The sequence below is a fragment of the Neopsephotus bourkii genome, unplaced genomic scaffold, assembly GCF_033783945.1.
Source record: "Neopsephotus bourkii isolate Nb327-2 ecotype Australia unplaced genomic scaffold, CSIRO-AGI_Nbou_v1 NB_1524, whole genome shotgun sequence".
NCBI lineage: Eukaryota > Metazoa > Chordata > Aves > Psittaciformes > Psittacidae > Neopsephotus > Neopsephotus bourkii.
This window is the reverse complement of record NW_026902000.1, coordinates 248,662-273,581: the sequence shown is the minus strand read 5'-3', so window position 1 is coordinate 273,581 and position 24,920 is coordinate 248,662. Positions and strand designations below refer to the sequence as shown.

General features: G+C 38.1%; 1 long non-coding RNA gene across 2 annotated transcripts in view; it reads right to left on the bottom strand.

Annotated features, from left to right (window-relative positions):
• The window catches only part of LOC133221219 (uncharacterized), a 143,976-nt gene that overhangs the window by 54,751 nt on the left and 64,305 nt on the right, over nt 1-24,920 (bottom strand). The window contains exon 1 of one of the 2 annotated variants that reach the window (XR_009727939.1): nt 9,895-9,992. The exons of the other annotated variant lie outside the window; for it this stretch is intronic. This is a non-coding gene — a long non-coding RNA (uncharacterized LOC133221219). Of the gene's footprint in view, nt 1-9,894; nt 9,993-24,920 lie in introns of those variants that run through there. 2 annotated transcript variants of the gene reach the window in all.

The window sequence follows — 24,920 nt, the reverse complement described above, 5'->3', positions numbered from 1 at the left end:
AGCAATTTCTACCAGTATATATCGGCTTTTGAGGGTTTTATAATATGTAATGCACATCTACATTTATTTCACTCTTAAGCTTTGGCCTTTAACTTCATATCAGCAAATTATAGCTATCACTCTTATTCAAACAGCTTGGTTATCTGAGTGAATGTTAGGTCAGTGAGATGGGTGTTTCTATGGTGCTATTAACCTTAGCCATTAATTTCTCATTTATTTTGGAGCCTTGTCAGTACTAAACCTTTCATGCTATTCCTCTGAGTCATAAAGGAAGGAAAAACATTTAATGACTGCCAACTAATTTCCAAATCAGAGCATGGTTCTTGCTAAGGCACTTGTAGATTTGTGAATGGAAGCAAGGGTAACGTTTTAGCAGCTGTGGACACTAGCACTAAACCTACTGAGTCTGTTAAAGCTAAAATCAACCGTATGTTCTTACATACTGCTGTGTCTGTGAAGGTATTCAAGTATTACATTAGATTTATTCAAAACTGTCCAATATAAAGGGAAGAAAGAAAGAAAAAAAGGTAGCCTGTCTGGACTGCATTGAGAGACTGTTCTTACAAGATTTTGACAGAAGTCAAAAGCTGTCACTTTAGCAATATGGAAGAACGACAACTTATATTACAGACATCAAGAGGCTGAACAGAAACATACAGCTGATCAATTGAGAGCTAAAACTCTTGAAGTTCCTCGTTAGCCACAGTCTGAAGGAGCACTTCATTCTTCCTTTTTAATTACTTCATCTGTGTGTCACCCACAGCACTTTCTCCATAAAAAACTATTCTGGGAAATGGTTTCCGTGAATGTCTTCTGACTGTGTTCTATAGCTAGTACAGAGGAACGTCCTAGTTACAACAGTCGATAAGCCACATTTCCTAACACTTTGAGACCAAGTCCTGTGGAAGCACCACCTACTTGGAAATGCCTGCTGAAGAGTTCATAGACTCTGAATTACTAGACACACAGGTACGTCACCTGCTCTAATGGCAGAGTTCTGCATTCAGAGTCATTTAGATCTGATGGCAACATTAGAATTATCACCAGAAGCTAATCAGAGACCTTCTGTCAGGTAAGACTTAAGCAGCTTTGCAGAACCATTAAAAACCTAAGGCAGTACTTCAGAGCATGTAAGAGGACTGTTTTTCTTTTAAAGGGTTTTAAATTGTGTTACTGTGGTTTTATACATTATTTAATGACTGTTAAAAGAGTAATACAATTCTCAGCCATCCAGCTACACAGCCCACCACTTCTTTGGTTTTTCAGTAATTGGTGGTAGAAAGCATCCTAAAAACCTTTTCAATCATGCAGTTAAAAATATAAACCACATTATTTCAAAGCCTAATGAACAAGTCTCCTTTGCTTTCATTCATTCACCTATCCATTATGCAATCCACCTTCCTACAAAGTCTGGCTAGCTACCACAAAAGTAAGTGGAAAAGAAGGAGACAAACTTGGCTTGACTTTCAGAAGTTCCAGAGCCAGACAACAGACCATTTTTCAGATTTCCTTGCACAAACCTTCCACAGAGAAAACTCATTCTTTACCTTTCCCACTGCAGTTTCTCAGCCCTGTACACCTGTCCCCTGTCAAATTCATTCTTCATCATCACCTGCCATGTGAAAGTAATACTAAGTGCACCACCTGCAGTCAGAGGGGAGTTTTCAGTACACAGCCATCCAGGTTTTTTTGGGTCACCGCTTAATGTGCTAGAGACCCTGCAACAGGATTTCATAGCCCACAGGGGGCAAAGACCTGACAGAAACAAAGTTTGTGCATATCTCTTTCTGTAGGGAAAGGCACTCAACACTAACTTAAGAGGCAGCAGTACCTAACTCCTAAGCATTACTGAGCTTCGCACTCAGCAGGAGTCATCTTCTCCCATTCCTAGAGTGAGGATTTTGCAGGAGCAAACCTTTTCCATATCTTGGATCTTGCTGAACTCAGAGGTGTAACATTACTTCTCCTCCTTTCACTAAGTTATAATAGTACATACCAGGAAAAAAAAAGGCCAGCAGGTATTAACCTACTGATAATAATGAAGGGCATGTTACAGGGTTGGAGAAAAGCTACCATAAAAGCCATCTAAAATGGATGTTCTAAACAGGTGGTCAGTTTTCTGCACCAAACACTTTCCTACACATTTCCAATATGAAAAACTGCTCACTTCAGTTAAAAGTGCAGATTCTGTTTTCTGAGACATTGACAAATAATTTTGATAGAGCTAGACAATTCCACAGTCTCTGTAGAAGCCTGACAGTTTTATAGTGTCTGTCCATCTTGCAAAGCTTACGGTATCATTGCATTGTTTTGAAAATGTTCAATATACATCAATAAACATAGATGTGTGTTCTCTTGCTCAGAGACCAGTTTTGTTCCTGTAGAAATCAGGCTTTTTTTCTTCAGATCATAAGAAGCAGTCAGGGCTGACTGACACCAATTTCCAAATACATAAAAATAAACTAAAAGAAATACAATAATGATTTGAAAATAGTAACTACAAGGGAGGTATTCCATGAAATGAGGGGCAAGATATGGGTTCACTAATTCTACGTACTATTGGCTTCAACAGATAAGAGATTTTAGTCACATAACATCAGATGCAGGGCAGTAAGAAGAGACATATAATAAAACATACAGATTGGAAAGGGCTTAAAAAAAACCCAGAAACCACAGAAAAAGCAAACCTTGTGGTCTTTTTGCAATCTGTCAACTTCAGCATGTATACTTATGTCTATATGGAGCCTTTACTTTCATTTTACAGCTAATTCCCTTTATACTTAATAGGGAGAGTCCCTTTACTAGGTAAGATTTGTGAAATTTTGTACTGGGACATAGCTACACGTGAAATTCCCCATTACCTTCTTGCTTAATGTACTGTGCCTCAAGATTACTGCTCTTGTGAGACCTCACTTCGAGTACTGTGTACAGTTCTGATGTCCCCAACATAAAAATGACATGGAACTGTTGGAGCAAGTCCAGAGGAGGGACATGAGGATGATAAAGAGGGTGGAGCACCTCCCATATGAAGCCAGCCTGAGAAACTTGGGGATGTTCATCCTAGATGAGAGAAGGTTGTGTGGAAACCTCATAGCAGCCTTCCAGTATCTGTAGGGGGCCTACAAGAATGCTGGGGAGGGACTCTTCATTAGGGACTGTAGTGATAGGACAAAGGGTAATGGGTTTAAACTTAAACAGGGGAAATTTAGATTAGATATAAGGAAGAAATTCTTTACTGTGAGGGTGGTGAGGCACTGGAATGGGTTGCCCAGGGAAGTTGTGAATGCTCCATCCCTGGCACTGTTAAAAGCCAGGTTGGATGGAGTCTTGGATGACACAGTTTAGTGCGAGGTGTCCCTGCCCATGGCAGGGGGGTTGGAACTTGATGATCTTAAGGTCCTTTCCAGCCCTAGCTATTCTATGATTCTATGATTATGGACAGAAAATTTTATTGGTTAATCTTCACCAGTCTCAGCTATGCTATCACAAACCAAAGAACTAGAGGCTCAACTTTTCTGAAAAGGCCCATGCTCAAAAAGCTATCAGAATGTCATCAGCTGGAAATCTGAGAGAATTGCCATTCACTTAGCTATGGGAAGGCAAGAAAGATGAGAACTAAAGTAGCATTTCTAAGAAGATCCTTTTGAAATATTTCTACTGAAGAACATTATAAATATTTTATTGGAAGAATAGATAGAAATTTCACTTGTCCCTTGAAGAGCTATTGTGCCAAATTTAGAGATTAAATTCAACTATTAAAGTATCAGATGTAGAGATTTTAGTCCTGCTTTTATTGGAAATCAAAATGCAATTTTAAATTGTGGCACCCCTTGTGATGCCTCTATAGTAGAAGCATTTTGGTGCTGGACTCAAATGCTTTATTCTACTCATCAAACTGACACTGAAGAGATTTAGTCTTGGAATAAAATAGTAATTTTTCCAGACAAAAAGATTGCTGGGAAGATTCCATCTTATTACAGATACAGAAGGGGGCAGCTGTTGTCTTTGATTATATTTACAAACTATGAATCAGTTTTCACATACAAAGATAGCAAACCAGAATAAATTAATGTTCACCATGTGGGGACATATGCAGATGATAAGGATGATCACAGTTCCACATTTCAATTATAATTTCAGCATGTTGCTGCTACAAATGTCTTCCAGGCTTAAGGAAACAATTTCAGACTATCATTAAAAACTTTACTTAGGAAGGGAGAAAAGAATCCAAGATGAAATTAAGAGGGCTTGTACACAAATAAATTGAAGGATGAATCAAATGCTCCATATCTGAATTCAAACTATTTACCAAATGACACTTGGGCTTTCTCCTGACACTGAAAATCTCATGTATTTAAATTTTTAATATGTGCAGCACAAGGAAACATTTTATCCCTTATGGTGTGTCCTGGGTTTAGCACTAGCAGTCATTTTTTCTCTTTCTTGGTAGCTGGTGCAGTGCTGTGTTTTGACTTTAGGGCTGGGAACAGAGCTGATAACAATGATGTTTTGGTCTGGCCAAGGACTTCCTGAGCCTCATGCTCTGCAGGGAGAAGGGGAAGCCAGGAGGAAGCAGAGACAGGACACCTGACCAAAACTGACCAAAGAGGTATTCCATACCACAGCACGTCATGCCCAGGATGTAACTAAGAGTTACCCGGGAGGGTGAGGGGGACTGAGGGGTTGGAGGAGGTACCGGTCGGTGCTTGGTCAGGCTGGGGGGACGAGTTGTCGGTCAGCTGGTGATGGGGTGTTATATTCTCTTCCCTTGTTATTTCCTTTATCATTACTATTATTGGTGGTAGCAGTAGTGATTTGTGTTATACCTGAGTTACTAAACTGTTCTTATCTCAACCCGTGGGAGTTGCATTCTTTTTGATTCTCCTCTCCATCCCTCTGGGAGTAGGGGGAGGGCAAGAAGGGGGGGAGTGAGTGAAAAATCTGTCTGGCTGGGTTTAAACCACAACATGGTGACAGATAACTACCGCAGTTCTTGGGTCACAGCACCCAGACAGAGCATCCCAATGCAACCCGTACTGTGTATTAGTCAAGTGACCATTTTTCCAGATGCACAAATGAGGCCATTAAACTGAACTATATATTTGGTTTAAGGCCATAGAGAATAAGTATCTTTAAAGTTGCTACAAATAAGGAAAAAACTACTTCTCTCCAAGTTAAGCATTGAATGCAGATTGTTACAATATTCTAAAGGTTACTGATCTGATTGCGTTCATCCAGTTATTTGAAATGGTACCATAACATTTAACCTCTCCCATGACAAAAAGTATATACAGCAAACCAATGTTATTTCCAAATTTATCTGTGCTTTTGGATTAAGGCTTAATATAATAGAAGAGGGAGTTAGGAAGTGCTTTGTGCTGTATAGAAACTGAAGAGTGTGAATTTGCGTAAAAAGAAAAAGTTAAACACAGAATAAGTCTTTGACTTTCTGAATACATTCTGCAGGGTATAGACTTACATAATAAGAGAAATGCAACAGCAGAATGGATAAGGGAAAGAGTCAGATGCAAGCTTTCCCTCAGATTGTCTCAAATAAGTATGTCAGTAATTCATTCAATAACTCATGTATGCATTGCACATTTAAATGAAGAAATCACTAACATGTTCTCCTCCTTTGGCTAGAACAGCCTCCTCCCTGTTGTGCCTTATCTTCACACCCTCAGCGTTCTGCCCAGTGTGTTGTTAGAAATGTATGGTCATCCTCTTCTCCTTTCTTAACCTTCTGTTAAGACATCTTCCCTTTTCAACCCTTAGGTCACAGTCACAGCATTTGACCAGGGCAAACACAACACACTGCAGCACTCCTTCACACAGGTAAGGCCAGGCAGCCCTTTGTCTCCCTCCCTGGTTGTGACAGGTATATGCAGAAATCCTGCCAGACACACACATTGTGCAGAACACCCAAGGGTTCCCCAGGTTCGGGTTATTTTGGATCAATTTATTATCCTTGTCAGGCCCTGAAACTCATCATCATTGGTCTTGACTTCTCTGGGGAATGTGGCCGGAGGCTGTCATTCAAAGAACAATTTCCTCCTTCCTCTCCAAGTGGATTTATTTTGGCAGCTATCTATAAGCAATCCATACTGGAGAGTATAACCTGATCATTTCAGAGGAAGATTTCATTCTATCAACGACTTCAGTTTCAATCTACCAAGGTGTCACTTTTATACACAGTTTCTGTGCAGGGTGTGCCAATATTTTCAGTTTAGATTTCTGCTGCAGTCCCTTTTTTGGAAAAAATGTGAAATAATAAAAGGTGCTCCTACCAATAGTGTATGAGGTCTATGCACACATAATTGTTTCTAAAACAACAAATTTCTCTTTGCTACTGCATAGTTTAATTAAGGAGAAAGAGTCTCATAGCAAAACAAAATTTATTATAAATTTGCATTAAAGCAGAGTCTGTATGACTTTCACATGTGGTTAAAATCAGAATAATTAACAATAACAATACTGCATGATAGCTCATTAACTAGAAGCAACTGTAAGCTCAGTACCAATATTAAGTGCCACAGGCCAGCAAAGGTGATATTCACATGAAAAATCATAAACTTCAGGGCATGCAGCTCAAATACTATTGATGGCAAGAGTGAAGCTTGGAGCATCTGGTTCTGTGTCACTACTCTGTAGTAGCAAGATTTGTCAGACATTGCTGAGTGTGAAGTTGTTCATAGGGCAATTAAACCACAGCCCTCAGGGACAAAAGTGATAGCAGTGGAAAAACAATATTTTTTTTTCTGAGGTACCCCTTGTTATGAGAACAACTGTGACAGCGCCATACACACACTGAACACTTAAAACAGCATAGCAAAATACTAGATAAACCAATTATGAAGCTTAGAAAGTAAGGGGAGTGTCAAACCACACTGACATCCTGTTCTCCCTGGTCAGAAGAATACCTATCAAAATCTTCACTTTAAATATTTGAATAGTCTTTTTTAAGCCCAGAGACTATAAAATCACATATTTAATCTCAGATTTATGTTTATATATCTGCTAAAGTAAGGGTTTTTTTACCCTGTGTTGATTGATTAAGAGTTATATAGGTACATGGTTCAAAGCACTTCAACTGTTCCATAAGTAATCAAAATATATCCATTTGTCTTTAATAATTTCTACTCTTATTCTTCTATATTACTGTATTCACTATTAATAACCATAATTTATCTCTTGATACAACCAAGCCATTAGGAAATATATCTATAGATTCATTTTTTAAATAATATTAGGACATTACTCTTACCCATTTGAGCTAATAAAAAAGATGAGCTTAACCTCTCTGCTTAACGAAGGAAAGTATGTTGCAGAAAAATGACCACTGGTGCAAAGCCAGGGAAAACACAGACAAATGATCCTGTTAGACACATTACATGAATTTCATTCCAGCAATGCCAGAGCCAATGAGTTTAGGAAAAAATATCCATTGAATCCAAAATCTTTTTTTTCATTCAAGACCATATAATCAAAACAACATCTTTCCCCCTCAAAATCCTGAAACTTATGGATATTCCGGTTCTTCACACTACCTGAATTTAAAGTTACTCTTGCAGATTGTCATCTGTAATGCTCCCAGAGTACCACAAAATTTCTAACACTGTCTTCCATGTTCTCTGGTATGGAAGTGTCTAAAGAAATTTTTGTGATTTTGAATGTCACTTTTAATAAATCTGGTTGCCTCCCTGTGCAAGCATTTTAGATTTAACATTACTAGAGTGCCCTTGACTTCCACTCCAGATACATTTCTAAGCACTGATTTTTATCCTAACTGAGCCGTCTAAGAAATAGGGCACTTCCAAGCCTGTGACAAAAGGCTTTCTAAATGTGATTCTGTGTTCTTCTGTGTTAGCTGTGATTTGAAATGGCATCTCCCTTTCATTCTATCATGGCAAACCTTCTCTCTTGCAGTAATCTTATCTTGGCCCATTTATGATGCATAAATGTAGCAACTTTTACACCTACTCATTTAAACTGAAGATAATCAGTACTTAAAATAATATAGCATATCCATTAAAATATCCAGTACTGACCATACATTTTACAGCTAAAGTTACTAAGTCTTTAAGGGGTTTCCTCAACTTTCTTCTGTAGTCTTTGTCCAATCATTCACTATATCATTCCTAGTTTTACTGGTAATTATTACATAGAATGGCAATAGTTTAGACCTGAGAGAGGTTGATTTAACATAATTTTGGAAAATATTAATAGTATGAGATGTTTTTGTGCTATCTGATTGGGAGAGTAAAGGAAAACTTCAAAGAGCTCAAACTTCCTTAGGGTTTACATGCTTTAAAATAACAGTATCTCTGTATTGCCAAGGAAGAGAGGGAAGTGGGGTGAGAGCGGAATGGGGGAAACAATACACCTTCAGATTAATATTACATTGGCAGCAGGTTTTTACAGACTACTTTCAGGGCTGTGTTCTGACTCCATCATTAATAAACCGTTTGATTTAGAACTGAAAATTATTAAGTTTTCTAAGTGTTCTACCAGAGTCATAAATAATGCAGTTTATAATATTCCTATTGAGCATATAAAACTACATTTGTCTTCCATTAACAGCACACTTTTTTTAAGTAGCCTGACCTCTTCAGATACATGAGAACATGCAATTAGTGCAATTTGTCACAGGTCCTTTACATTTTAATACGATGTAATTAATTGTCTGTTTAGCCTAATTAACTTAGAAACCTTGACAGCTCTTGTACTCTGGTATAAAGCACAGCTCTTTATTTGAATTTCTAATGTTGGACAGAGTACATCTATACAACAATAAATTTAAATCTGTATACCTTTGCAGACTAAAAGACACTGGGCTAACCTACCAATATTTGCATTAGCTTTTCCAAAGCTTTTTTTATCAATCTGTGCCAATATATGGGAGTCAATGATATGCAGAAGTCAACATGTTCGTGAAATTGCTGGAGTTACTATATAGTACTATCGGAATTCTATTAATGATCCCACAACTGAATAACTCTGTTTCAATCATACTCCTCATGTTTCATACATGATTTAACAAATGAGTTACAGACTCAGGTCAACAGAGATTTAAATCCTTTTCATTCTTTGAAGTTAACCTGCAGCTCATGAAGAATGTAGTGAGGCATTAAACAGATGACCCTGGAAACATGAGATTTTCCTGATCACAGATCATGATCTGATTTTAGGCTTTTTTTTTTTCCCCAGATGTATGAGATTATGACAATTTATCTTGATTATAATGCAAATCATTACTTTAAATATGACAGATTTATTTTATATTCTCTCCATGATGATTTGAAGTACTTAGAGGATTGAATTTGCAGATTAGTGACGCTTAATTCAACTGAATAGTAAATAAAGGGCAGATTCAGGCATCCTGTCCTCTCCTGAATAAAATCATTCTATGTAAAAAACACAGCAAAAGTTAATGATCTTCAGAACTGTAGAAACAGGATAATGTGAGAATCTGTACAGAAAAAAAAAAGCATATGGAGAACAGAAACCATTCAATGAAGTGTTGATTTATGGTCAAAATGAGCATATATAAGACATTCAATGGAAGTTTTTGCAAGTTGATTCCCCCCCACCCTCCACCCCAAAACCAGAAATAATTTCACAATCTTGGGTTCTGTGCATGGCCCTTACAGAATGCTAAGCAAGGGAATGTATAAATCTTGCCTGCTATAACATATAGACACTGACAGGGACAGAATGAGCACCAAAGCAAATATGAGGTAGAAATGATTTTTTATTACTTTAGGTATTTCTAGATGTCAGATAAAAATGAGAGCATTGCTAAAAATTTTACAGAATGACAGCTGTACCTTATGGGTAGCATTCTATAGTTTGATATATGAGGCAGAAAATGTGGAAAATATTGTGAAGCGCTACCTTGACATGATGATGGAGTGCCACAGGAAGTGCACTAGCTCCAGAGGAATGTAATAGACTACTGTTAAATAAAAGAAGGAGACTTCAGGTCCAGCCAAAAAAATAAAAGAAACATCAAATACTGCCTTTAGAAGAACAAAAGTTGCAAAACTTTGTTTCTTTCTTACACAGCTGCCCAAGTTCTGATGCTCTTTTTTGAACAGGATTACCCCTCAGAGTTTCCATGGGTACAGAAGATTTTGCAAATATTTATACTATGCCTTTGACAAAATACCAGAGGATGCAGCACCTCCAGCTTACAGAATTTACAGTATGAGCTATTGCAAGAGATTATGTATTTTTTAAAAGTACTTATATAGACCACATGAAGTCTCAAAAGGCAGTAGTTATGTGGCTAAAGCAATTTAAACTGTTATATTTTCATTTTTTTAAAGTCTGTTCCAAGCCTGACTAAATTAGATATAAGGAGAAAGTTCTTTACTGTGAGGCTGGTAAGGTACTGGACCAGGTTGCCCAAAGAAGTGGTAAACAGTCCATCTGTGGCAGTGTTCAAGGCCAGGTTGGACAGAGCCTTGGGTGACATGGTCTAGTGTGAGGCACCCCTGCCCATAGCAAGGGGTTGGAACTAGACGATCTTAAGGTCCTACCCAACCCAGACCATTCTATGATTCTATAAGTCAAAAAGGAGTGAGTACCAAATCTACTTAACATCCACTTAAATGTCCACTTAAGATCACAGATATGTACCATAGATGCATCTGTATGTTTCATACATTATATAGAATATTATCCTGTTCTTGCACATTAAAGCAAGTGCTACATGTTAAACCTCAGTAGAGCAAGAATGGCAGGGTCTGCCCTGCAATGTTCATGCAAACCCCATTCCCTGTTTGACATCAGGCTTGGATGAAACCTGCATAAGCAGTGTTCACATATACCTGGCTGACTTCAGCAGGAGACCAGGCCTGCAAGCAGAAAGGGCTGATGGATGGTATGGCAGGTCCCTGATGCGGCAGGTCCCTGATGCAGCAGGTTTGGTCGGGGCTGCAGAGCCTGCTTCATGCTCTATGCTCACCCTGCAGTGATCCTAATTATAGAGCCCCATCCTCACCATGGAGGGCAAATGTGATACAAGTGGTGATGATTAATAACAGTATTAGTTAACATCATTAGCAGGCAATGTACATGAAGAAATTAAATGCATGAAAATAATGAAGACAGGTCAAGATACTACTATGCACAAGACTCCACCTCCTGAATACTTAGACCCAACAAAACTCAGCCAAAATGTTGCATCTAGCATTTAGCACAATTTAATGAGTAAAGACTAATTAAAAGAAGCTTAAAGAGTACTGATAAGAATAAGGCCTTTAAAACCTGATCCAAGCAGGAAGGCAGAAGGAATCCATTTACTAACCTTGGAAAAAAGTTGTAATGCCAAGTCACATGACAACAGATTCCCAAATACATAACATTTGTTCTAAACTGATGGTAATAGATCTCTACTGGGGAAGAAAGAAGTTATTACATATTTGGGAGGTGCGAAAAAACCCTTAGTTTAGATGTTAGAAAACCAGATTTTTAACCCCAGTATTTCAAATACACCGGTCAGGGATGCTTTTGATACATTTGTTTCTGAACACGTAAGCAAATAATTTCATCTTTTGAGGTCCATTCTAGGCTCAACTTTTCAAATAGTTCAAAAAATAGAAAGAAAAAATCATTCCTAATATGCAGCAACATTTGAATGGAAGCAAACTTGTATCAATAGTGACTTACAGATATTCTTTAGTTTCATGGCATGTATCTGAGGTGAAATATAATTTTTGTTTCCTATGAAGAAAAATCACTGCAAGAGTTCTTACATTAATGTATTTTAAATTAATGTATGCCAGTGGAGAAAATCCACTGAAGAAGTTTAGCATTGTTGGCAGTAGTTGACATGCAGGTATGACTGATGTCTGCCTTCCCTGCAAGGATAAATGGGATACTGGCAAATGCCACATATACATAATGCGGTGAATTTTAAGCCAAATTGGTTTTCAGATGTCATGCTTGACATTTTCCCTTCATACTTCAAATTATTCTTTGGTACAAATTGCATGTTTATATAATGTGCTTTGCTGTACAGTCTGGTTTGATCACATCTCCTTTAGGCTTTCTTCAGGCAGCTGCAGTTATAAATAGGCCAAAAGCACAGCTTGTAGTAGAGATGAAATAGAGATTACCCCTCTAAAAAAAAAAAAACAAAAAAACAAAAAAAAAAACCAACCAACCAACCAAACAAACAAACAAAGCCAAAGAAGAGCTGAGGCCTTTGTATCTAGCCATGAACAAGTACACCGAGTTATTACACTGAACTGCCATCGAGTCTGCTGCGTCTTGCTTCTATTAAGAGGTGGTAAAATTAAAAAGGGAAACTTTGGCCTCTCCAATATTTTATGAAGTTAAAATAGCAAAACCACAGAGAGGCATTTCAAAGGGCTCATTGGCATATGGAGCATCCTGGTGTAGCGGTTTAGTAAGGTTTCAGGGAATATACAGTCTTGTGATCTCAGGAACACGGATCCAATCTCTGGACATGAAAGATGTCAGTGGAAGTTCTACCCAATGTCTCCGATGACACTGCCATGGTGCTGACTCTGGTTTGTCATGCTCCATGCCTGCTACTGAATAAGATAACCTGATCTGCGCTCGAGGGCTTCCTTCTGTTGCTGTTTCTGTTTCATCAAAATAGTGGGTGAAGCAGACTTTATAAGCTTACAGGTTATATATTTATTCTTGAAGGCATACACAAAACCTCAGGCAATAAATGTGTGAGTGGTATTTGCTATTACAGTTCAAGACTCCAACTGCAATTCTCAAGTGTCTGTGCTACAAGGACTTGGTGCGCTAAGGTCTAGCTATGGAGTAGAAAACTAGAAATTGCAGCAGTAGCTGGTGATCAGCAGACTGTTGTTTGCTTTAACGCTTTTAAGCATAGCACATTGATTTGCACTCTGCCAATTTCACACATAACTAAAATAGACAAAATCCTGAGTAAAGAAGGTGGAACCCTGATACTGATCCCCAGACTCATATTGACAAGTGCAAGTTCAAATGTAAATATAAACAGCCCGAGTTTCACCTCAAGTTAAGCCCCCAGGCATGCTGAGATAATTTGAACTGTGAAGATTTGCCTACAGGCAAAACAGTTTGCTGAAACTGTAGCACTCCAGTTAGAGACAAGGATGTGTGAACAACTGTAAACCACTCAGTTTAACAGGCCTTGGCCCTGCTTTTGTCCTCCAAAAAACCCACCACCATCTGCCCTCAAACGCCAAAAGGCAGCTATCTAGCTGTGTTAGGTTTGCATTTGCTATTCCTGCGCCCTTGAAGAATAAAACACCAAATCCAATCTGGAAATGCATACAGCTTCTTTCAAAATTTGGAGACAGAAAAATCAGTGCTGCACAAGTTATCCATTTTAAGATCAAGATAGCCTGCATTGACTTGTTTTATACTAATTCAGTTTAATATTATAAGTGAATGCTTCATACAAAATTCTGATCCCATGATTTAATCTATTTAATTGAATCAAATGGCAATCTTTTCTCCCTCACCATTTTATTTTGAAATTATATTCACTGCACTCATCATGATGCAAACTGTCTACATCCTAGAGTTATGCTTTTGACATACATACGGTTAACTCTCTAGTAAAAATACAAAAGGAGAGATAATGAAGGTGCTAATTCCCAACTCTGGCAACTGTTCAAATGTATGCAAGTTGATCGATGCACTGAACGCCTATTCATTTTAGGTCAATTCTGGTTGTGAAGTGCTGATAGGACTGCTCCCTATGCTAGACTCTGCATTCTAACTATTCAATGTAAGAGAAAAAAATGCCAAGGAGCGCTCAGGGGACTGAAGTTGCATCATATCAGAGAGTGTCAATCCAGTTGAAACAAACCTGCCCTAAGCTACAGTATCCAACCATTAAAATTACATCTATGTCAACATTGAATGCTATTAACTTTCATATCTATGTTAGCGAAGAAACATCCTGATGGGAAGAAGACACATAGTTTAGCTATTATTGCCATTTTATTTCTCAAAACTGGATGAAAGCTTTAAAGGTTGATCTCACTGGATACTTTCCATCTTCTGATACCATATTAAGCTTTCTAAAAGTATAGCAATGGAGCCTTGCTCAATATCTCAACTCCATGCACAATTAACACATACTAGAAGTCACAGAATAGCCTGCATTTAGATTGTACAATAAATGCTGTATAATAATAACACTAATAAATATGCACACTTATTAATATATATACTAATAAATAATACTAATAAATATGTCAGTTAAGCAGTAATTTGCCTCCTTGATTGCCATTGATTTCCCTGCATTTCACAAAATCCCTTAAACTTAGGTAGCAGGTTTTGTTGTTGCCACTCAATGACCCTGCAACAACTGTATCCTCAGACTGGGTCAGAAGTACGTCTCTCCCTCAGAGAAAGTACTTTCATGGCAAGCAACCACATCAGATTTCAGTCTGAGTGAGTGTATCTACACAAATTCAAGGAAGTCTATGTAACCCTTTGTTCATTATTAGCTTATAATGAATCTCATCTTAATCTAGGACTTTTGCTGTCACACAGCAGGAGCTAACTAGCGAAAAATGCTAATCGAACTATCAGAGGTCCTAAAAGAAGCATCAGAGAAAAGCACAAAATACAGGAAGCTCTTTAAATCTCTTGCTTTCTCTGCCACCAGACTTCTGCCAGATTCGCATTCAGACTTTGGAGAAGAAAAAGAAAATGCACATCCTTTCCAAAACATTCAAATTCAAACCACTAATAACATGAGAGAGGTCAAGAAAAGAACTGCTGCTAACTGGTATCATAGACTATACAGCAATCATTCCTGCAATTCTAAAAAACTAAACCAGGTCAAACCGACATTGTCCTACATTTGTTTAATAACCAAGTTCAAAATTGCTTCTCGACACTGACTCATACCTCAGTGTCTGAGTGGTAGTATGCACACTTCAGTTTATACTTACCAATAAAATGATTTAGAAAACACACACTTAAGACCTTGGATTTTGATTCTACAGCTTCTAAAAATAAGCAAAATAATAATTTTCTCTTTTAGGAGCTACCGCTGGGTGATATGACAATTTATTAGTTCATACATGAGTGAAATGTGTGATAACCTCCCCCCCCCCAAAAAAAAAAAAAAAAAAGCATAGCCATTACAGAAATAAAAAGTACTATTAAAAACATTTATCTACATTTCTCATGGGAGTTTTAATGGATCTGAGATAGATGGTTTTGGACAGGGGAAGTTTAGATTGGATATAAGGAGGAAATTCTTTCCTGTTTGGGTAGTGAGGCACTGGAATAGGTTGTCCAGGGAGTCTGTGAGTGCTTCATCCCTGGCAGTGTTCACGGCTAGGTTGGATGAGGCCTTGTGTGATATGGTTTAGAGTAAGGTGTCCCTGCCCATGGCAGGAGGGTTGGAACTTGATGATCTTAAGGTCCTTTCCAACCCTAACTATTCTATGATTCTATGATTCTATAACTTATTTTGAATTACACACACTGAATTTTTAATGTATGGAAATCCTAATATTTGGTCTCTGTGGAAAAGCTTGGCTGATCAGCAATCCAACAGTCATTTCCTTGCCCTAGAACAAAACCTAAGGCATTTACTTAGTTTTTATTTGTTCTTTATTTAGGCAGACTTGCTGCCTTCAGTGGGAGTTTAGCAGAGCAAGAAATGGAAAGAAAAATTGAATTAAGACATTAGCATCTGTTCACCTGGAAACAGTATCTGGGTTTTTCTTGGCTTACTTTATATGCCTGCAGCTGAAGAAAACAGGCAATAGCACAGCTCTTCACAAAATATTGTAAAATAGATAATTTTATATAATCCTCTAGAGACATTAAGGATAGGGGAGATACCCGATTTTTTTTCTGGACTATACATTGAAACTCCATGATCAGGCAGCAGCATCTAGCAGAACTTCAGCTGTGTCAAAGAAGACTCCACAAACACTTTTGGCATACTGAAAAACCATTTTGGTATACTGCAGAGAAACTCAGGTAAATAGAAACTATACCATGAAACTCATTATATATTGCTGAGTTCCCTACTAAAATAGTGTCTTGACAGTAACTTACAAGCACCCACTGTTTTGTGTGGACTGAGTGCATTGCTTCTGCTCTCATTCTTTCTGTCTTCCTGTAATACTAAGAATTATTTGTTTTGGCACTTCATCTCTTGTACTACAGGTTTCATTTTTCTCTTCAGTTCTCAGGAGAGTGCTTTGGACGTGTATTTTGCAGGGACATATGGTACAGAATTTCTGTGGATCTTCTAGATTCAGTGTCTATATCAACTGTCTTTTGCATTAAATGAGCAGACTAAATGGTTTCTTGTCCTTGTTAATCTGTGTTCCTTAGCAAAAAGTTTTAGGTTTAATTGTTCCGCCTGTTGGTTTCTACTCTGCATGTTCCAATTTCTTCTGACTGCAATTCCTGTTGTTTCAGGAAAACAGCAACAACAGCAATGCATAAAATGTAACATAGATGTCCTTTATGATGTAATTCTCCAAAAACGATTGAAACAAAACCATAAATTCAAACCTCTCCCAGCATTTCACTCTACACCAGAAGGTATCACACTGTCAGTTGCCTGAGATCTCCAGGTGGTACTCTTGTACCCCCAACTGACAGAAGCACTGGCTGTCCACACAAGCTGAGCATACACAGCAAGTTGGCAGAAGGTTTCCACATCTACGTGAGCTAACTTCTGGATTTTGAAACACAAATTCATCCCAAACCAGGGATCCTGTACCTTGGACTCTTGTAGGTAAGCCTATAGGTCAGAGATATTTCTGTATCTGCTTTTGTTTCTTGAATTGACCAGTTATCTCCCATTATTTTGAAAGCATCAAGCATCTATGCAACAGAGCAATGGTTACCTTTGCAACACAGAAATTGTGTTTCTTTTCTTCCCCTTATTTCTTTCTTGTTCATGCATGTGTTTCCTCCCATGCAAAAAAAACTCCACCATAATATAAAGCTTACTGAGTAATTTCAGTCAGCTTCTATGTAACGTATTTATAGTTTATATCATGCTCCATCCACTGATTCTGTCCAGCAAGCCACAGATGACCAATTATTAATTTTCTCAACCATTAATTCTAGATCAGGCATTAAGTCTCTTTGAGAGATCACCAAGCCCTTGAAATTTCAGAGTTTGACAGTCTGAGCTTCCCATGTCAAATGGTTGCAAACACACTTCTGTGTCTCCATGGATTTTACAGCACCACTGCTGTGCATTCTTAATCTGAAATCACTTTCTGCCTGAGGCTGGAATGCAAACCTATCTTCCAAACAGATGCAGAACCTAGTAGTTATCTAACTCCCATTAAATGCCATTGAAGTTATATTATGTTTGTATCTCTCTGGAAATTAACTGATAGATAAGAAAAAACTGAAACAGTACATTTGGTCTATTTGGTTTAGCCAGGAATTTGGCCAATAAACAGATAAAAACCAGAATATCCCAACTGTTAATTGCTCAGGCTGCTAACAGAATCCAGTCCTTTATGATAATAATAACACAACACATTCCCAGGACTACAAACTGTCCAAAAAAAAAGGTAATCTGTCATGGATCAAGGAGAATATTTCATGCATTTCAGAGCTGTAAGGATGGAATATAATTGAAGTAAGACTCGAATGAATTTGAATTTAACTAAATGGAAGGGCATTTGTGGATGTAGGGAAGGAATTATAGAACAACTGTGAAAATGTTTGATGTGCAGAATTTCCTTTAAATATGCCTAGCTATTTCTTCAAACTCTACATTAACTGTTTGCCAGTGTAAGCAAGCAGTTTGCCAGGGAGAGCCAAGATTGAACCAAAAGGTACGGCAGCAGCTGGAAGAGACAACACTGAAGCTGCTATTTACAGTTACTCTTTTCTCCCTATGTTTGAGAACTGGTGAGTTTGCTGTAGTTCATGTTCTTTTACCAGTAGTAAGAATAATTTTTAAAAGATATCATAAATCGTATTTCCATTACCCATTTCAAGAGACAGAACTGAATTCCTCCTGATTGACCTGTGTCACTCCACGCAGGTAAACAGTATCTGCTACATATAATTGTAGAAAAATAAGTCTCAAAGGGAACTCAAAAGGCCCTGTCATCCACCTCTATATCATCATCATGGCTTGACTTCGCGAATGAAGATTTGGGAAGGGCATTTATCCACGCTTACTACAAGCGCGCTGATGACTAAGAAGGCCAATGTGGGATAGGCAAATCCGGCTACAAAAAGCACAGCAGAAGGTCTCCTTGGGTGGAACAGGTGGGACACGATTCTTCCTGCGTTGTCTTTTCTCCTCGAGACTAGTTCTTCGTGAACTCTCAAAGGAGTCAGCGGCATTATGTATGGTGTGCCTCCAAGTCTCCCAATTGGAGGCCAAGGTGGACCACTGATGGTAGTCAATATGGCCAAGGCTAAGGCATTGTTTCAGGGAGTCCTTGTATCTCTTCTTTGGGGCACCTCTCTTGCGGCTACCAGTGGCAAGTTCACCATAAAACACGATCTTGGGGAGGCGGTGATCCTTCATTCTAGAGACGTGCCCTGCCCAGCGCAGCTGCAATTTCAGCAATGTGGCCTCGATGCTGGTGACCCCTGCCTGTTCGAGGACAGTGACATTAGACACATAGTCAGTCCAATGGATGTTTAGAATTGTACGGAGGCAGCGCTGATGAAAGCGTTCCAGGAGTCGCAGGTGATGACGGTAGATGACCCATGATTCAGACCCATATAAAAGAGTAGACAATACAATGGCTCTGTAGACACTGATCTTTGTACTTTTCTTCAGGTGTTTATTACACCAGACTCTTTTATGGAGTTTTCCAAAGGCTCTATATGCCTTTGCTATTCTGTTGTCTATCTCTTTGTCGATCGTGGCATCCGAGGAAATGATGCTTCCCAGATAGCTGAACTGCTGAACTGTCTTAAGCTCTGACTCGCCGATGGTAATACGGGGATGGCGATAATCTTCTTGGGGTGCAGGTTGGTAGAGGACTACTGTCTTCTTCAAGCTGACTTCCAGCCCAAAACCCTCAGCCACCTCCGCAAAGCAAGATGTTAAACGCTGCAGATCTGCTTCTGTGTGGGCAACAAGGGCGGCATCATCAGCAAAGAGCAGTTCACGGACAAGATGGTTTAGGGTCTTAGTGTGGGCCTTCAGTCGCCTTAGATTGAATAGGCTACCATCGGTACGATAACGAATATAAATGCCATCTTGTTCGTCGAGGTCTGCTGTAGCCCTTTGGAGCATCATGCTGAAGAAGATTGTGAATAAGGTCGGTGCGAGAACGCAACCTTGTTTCACACCATTGGTTATTGGGAAAGGCTCAGAGAGTGCATCACCATACCTGACTTGGCCTTGCTGATCCTCATGTAACAGAATAATCATTTTCAGGAACTTGGGGGGACAACCTAATCGTTCTAAGATCAGCCACAGGCCTTTCCTGCTCACAGTGTCAAAAGCTTTGGTGAGGTCAACGAAAGTTACGTATAACCCCTTATTCTGTTCTCTACACTTTTCTTGCAATTGTCTGAGAACAAATACCATGTCTGTGGTACTTCTATTAGCCCTGAAACCACACTGACTTTCAGGTAGAAGTTCTTCTGCGATGGCAGGTACTAGTCTGTTCAATAGTATTCTTGCAAGAATTTTACCAGCAATGGAGAGCAGAGTTATACCACGGTAGTTTGAGCAGTCTGACTTGGCACCTTTTTTCTTATACAGAGTGACGATGATTGCGTCACGAAAGTCTGACGGTATTTTGCCTTGTTCCCAACAGCACACAACTAGCTCATGAAATTTAGCGTGGAGTGCTTGGCCTCCATGCTTCCATATTTCAGGTGGGACTCCATCAACCCCAGCTGCCTTGCCAGTTTTCACCTGCTGTATGGCCTTAAGAGTCTCTCCCATGGTAGGGGCTAAATCCAATTCGTTTTTCACCGGATGTTGCAGAATGTGCTGGATTCCTTCACCTTGGACTACACGATTAGCACTAAAGAGGGTTTGAAAATGTTCAGACCAACGATTCAGGATGGAGATTTTATCTGTAAGAAGCGTTTGGCCATCTGCACCAAGTAAGGGGCTTTGAACCTGGAATGTGGGTCCATACACTGCCTTCAGAGCCTCATAGAATCCTCTGTGGTCACCCAAATCTGCACGTACTTGAGTCTTTTCTGCTAGGTTGACCCACCACTTGTTCTGGATGTCTCTAAGTTTCTATATACCTCTGATTGAATTAATCCTAATACAGTGCAGTACAGCAGGGTATTCTTGCTCCCTTTCTCTGAACTTTAAGAATATAAGCCAGATAAATCAGACAAAGTATTAATTTATACTCAAAATGGACATCTGTGCTCCAGTACTGAAAAGGTAACAAGTGACAATGTTCTGTCCACAAAGCCAGGAGGGCTAACTGTCTTTGCACAGCAATATAGCATTGCATGTCCTGTCCCTAACCTATGACAAACCTGAATTAAGAAAAACAGCCACCCCCACCCCACCCCCCCCCCCAATCCACAGAACCACAACTATTGCCTGTGCCAAGTTAATGCATTTGCCTGCTTCTGCCTAGATCTAGAAGAGAGCTTTTGTCCTTGTTGGGCTGCACCCCTTATTTATCACTTGAATCTGTCAAGTTCAGTCTAATTACTTCCTCAATAGAGATGGAAGAACAGAGAGTAGTTTCCACCTAATTCATTTATTGACTTGGTAGAGAGGAGTTGGATTCAGCCTTAAATTTCAAATTTCAAGTCAAGCTTTCCTCTCTTCAAAATACCTTTTAACAAACCTCAATATCATGAGCTTGCCATGTGACATTTTGGCTACATGATAAAATAACGTCATGTGATATACATGTAGCAGACGATGAAGCAAGGGTAGGAAGCTGCTACTTGGAGCACTATTTGTCATTGGAAAAAATTGAAGCTCATTCACATGACAGCAACAGAAATCCGTGACACTCCCAGGCTTAGTTTCTCACACTCTAGCCCCAGTGGAAATACTCACTACCAGTCTTGTTTTGCTTCAACTTTTTACTTTCAAAGTTTTAAAATCCAATTGCAATAATCCATTAAGTCACTTGTATACCTGGAGGGCCAGCCCCTCATCTTTCTCATGATGTGTTCTTCCACTTCTGTATAACCGTGCTAAAGTCTGAAATGAGAATCCATGTGATGACTGGATTCTAAGGATTTATCATCACTTCCTTCTTACAAATCATTGCCCTTTTGCCAATATATATAAAAATAGAAAATGTACAAAGCTGAATTGAAATAGTGAGCTTAACTCAGAGTATAGGATGACAGTAACTGCTGTTTTATATCGTATAAGCTGCCAGTGTATCACTCACATAGAGTATACCTTGGGATGTAGGTGCATCCAAGAGAATTTACTATATATCTTAATGACCCTAGGAAATCTCAAGTTATCAGCACTTCATCAAGGTGTTACAGAATTAGATTTCAACAAGTACTCAACCAGTATTCAAATATTTATGCAGTCTTTTACTTCAATCTTTCAAACTACTTAGCAAGTTCAGACCATATGTAAGAATTTAAGTATTATTATTATTAAAAATATAATGCATTTTATTGGTTTGCTTTTTGCCAGAAAAGCAATTATGATACATTACCATTCCTGGCACTGTTATAGGAACTGAAAATGGAATATGCCAGAGTTATTTGATTTCTGCAATAGGCAGAGACACATTTTCAGCGCCAAGTGATTTTTGACATTTAATTTGAAACCCATGATACCTTAAACTTAACTATCTAGAAGTAATAATGGTAAAGCACCACAACATTCCATTTCTAGGAAGGGATTTTTCTGGTTGTTTTAAGTAAATGAAAATACATCTTATGGTCAGTACCTCATGCTTTGAAACTGTCTCTTTTTCAGCAAAGTATTCAGTCTGTTCAAGTACTGACTTTGGGTTGAATCCTCTGTGCATTCTGTTTTGGATTGGGGTTTGTTTTTGTTTAAGGGAGAGGTACCTAAAATATTAAGAGTTTTAGATACATGTTCCAGTTACTTTAGGGGACTGGATGGGGCAAGAGGAAAGCAGTTGGTGGTGTGTGAGAATTAGCAGTGGAAAAAGCCCTCCAAACAAAGCTTTTCACAAAGTATTTTTCAAGCTAAAGTAATTTGTGAACTTGTGCAGAGTGTGATTTGTTTCAGAGAAAACTCCGATCATGTACGAGTTGTATTTCTTGCCTTAATCTACCATTATACTGGGGGTGCATAGTCTGAAATTTTTTGCCACTTTCTTCAAAAGTTATATTAAATAACTGAAGTTATTTAATTTCTTTAAATTCAGATTTCCCTTTTGTTTTTTTATGGTGGTCTGAACCCTACAGTATTTGTGGTACTTTGAATAAACAATTGGCAAAGAATCAACAAGAGTTGAAGCAAGACCACAGTCTAATTTAAACAGAATTATTTAAAAGCAGCAGTAATGTGTGTACAGAGATGTGACATTATGTATGCACACCACTGTAGCAGCTCTTAAAGAATTAATTTTACATAAGTGTTGAAGCTTCTTTAATGACAGATTAGGCAACAATTTAGCATCTCACAAGAAAAGTGTCATCATATGAGCTACATTAGTACCGAGATCAGTTGCAAGCACAAGAAAGTTCCTTTGTCTAAGAGAGCTCAAATGAAGAAGCTGAGCACTTAGAATAAAAGAGGGATGTAAATTAACTGTGTAACATTTGCATGCAAGTCTCTTCAACAATAAAGGCAATATTTATAGTTTTAAAAGAAAATTTAATATCCGTCCTATTTGACCGTTTCTTCCATTAGTGTTTACTGAGGCCACAAAACATATTAGATACATTTAATGCTTTAGCAGCATAAGAACAATCAATTACAAGATATCTGTTTGCTATATCTCACAAACAAGCAGTTCGCATCGGCACAGTTATTTCAGACGAAATTTGTTCCTCAAGCAGCTTGGAAGTTCACTAGGGTTGTGCAAGAAGGTCAATACAACATCTTGCACAGGCTTGCAAATACAAATGTAGGTTATCTCTTTTGTTAACAATAATCCATTTCTGACCCAGTCTGTGTTGCTTTCTCAGTCAAGTTATCGTCTTAATTAATCATTGCTTTTTCAGAGGTTTAGTTTGTTCTGTGGTTTCTCTTTACAAATCAGAGGTGGCATACAGTCTAACTAACCAAACCACTGAATCATAGGCAAAAGGAAGCAACTATATGTGTTTACGTTAATCTCTTTAGAGACCAGGATTATTTGGATTAAAAGGAGCAGCCATTCAAATAGTCTTTTTCCTTACCCAGAGACAACTAATAATCTGACCAGAAATCCTAGAGCATTAAAAAGAAAGCCAAAACAACTCTTCACTAACAAAGAATGTGTTTCAACTGCATGAAATCCTTTCCCATGTGGAAAACAAATAATTTTATCAGTTTAGAGCAAGATTTAAAGTGTGAATAACAAATTAAAATACAGCAAATTAGGTCACATTTAAAATATACTTCATTTATCCAGTAAAAATTCTTGCTGCAAAAGAAATTCTAAGCAGGACAAATGAAAGCTGATGGAAAATGTGTCAACTAGAATGAGATATGTCAAAACTGCAGTCAAAAATTTAAAATCTATCTGCAAAAATTATGTATATGTATGTCCAAATATTCACAATTTTAGATTGTAAGTATTAAACAAAAGTGCTTTTCTTATTAATGAGTAGTTAAGTTTAAAAGTCTGAATTCCAGCAGAAACTAAAGCAATATAAACAGCTCCTAAATAGGCACATTACAATTATATTTCTGCTTCAAGCCCTAATAACCAGAGTTAACATAAAGAGAGGGGTGGCTTTTTTAAAAAGGTTCATCCTCCAAGTCAACGTAATTTATTTATGTTACTAATCTATGTTAAAAAGCGGGTATGACTTTCAGCAACTGTAGCGTTTGACTCTCCTGTTTCTTCCCATTCATCCTTGGGTGCAGGAGTGTGTTCACTCAGGGCTACCACCTAATGAAAAACATAGTTTGAGTTGAGAATTTGCAGTCCATTTGAACTGGCAGCGAATGTGGAAGAAGTCAAAGTCAGTAGTCCTCCATAAAGTATGTTGAAGACTTTTCCACAGATATGTGCCTCTTTTAAGCATAAAATCAAAGCATCTAAGCAAAGGGTGTTAGGTTTCTTGACAAGTCCATATTTTTCACTGGAATGAGTTTTCAGCTAAACAAATAGCCATAACATTGTATTTGCCTTTGAAAATCAGATCTGATGAACTTTCATTAGTGGTATTTGAACCATTTCCATTCAGCTATCAAAGTAAACACTGGGTCTGGGTTTATTCCATGACCTGGCCACATACATACTTCCTAATTACTACTTTCAAGGCCTAATTCAAAATTTGGATCAAAAAATGAAGTATAATATGAAATTAGAAGGTATGAATCAAGCTAAGGTTTCACTGATTGTGGTGAGTTTTTTGTCATAACCGCCTAATTAACAAAAAGTCATAAGATATCCTGAGCTAGAAAGGACCCACGAGGGATCCTTTTCACAGCACCATAATCCTAAGTGATATCGAAGCACTTTTATTGCTATACTCTTCCAAGGTTAAGTAAATGCAAGTTGCGTACACAACTTGCAAAAATACTGATTCACACAAGCACACCTCAGCTTTTTGTATTTAACAACTCTAAATTTAATGTCTGGAGGTTTCTAGGGATTTATGTTGCTTTCTCTAGGGTTGAAATATCTATACTCATATATATCTACATACATGTATTCAGATAGTTAAAAGCAGAAGATAACTATTGAGTAGCTTACTTTCATACTAACTTCAATTTCTAACTATTATCAAAATTATGATCAAGCAGTATTTAACTGTAGCAAAACAAGGTTAGAAGTAAAGAATGGGAACAGGCACAAATTTGAAGTGGGAAAAACTAA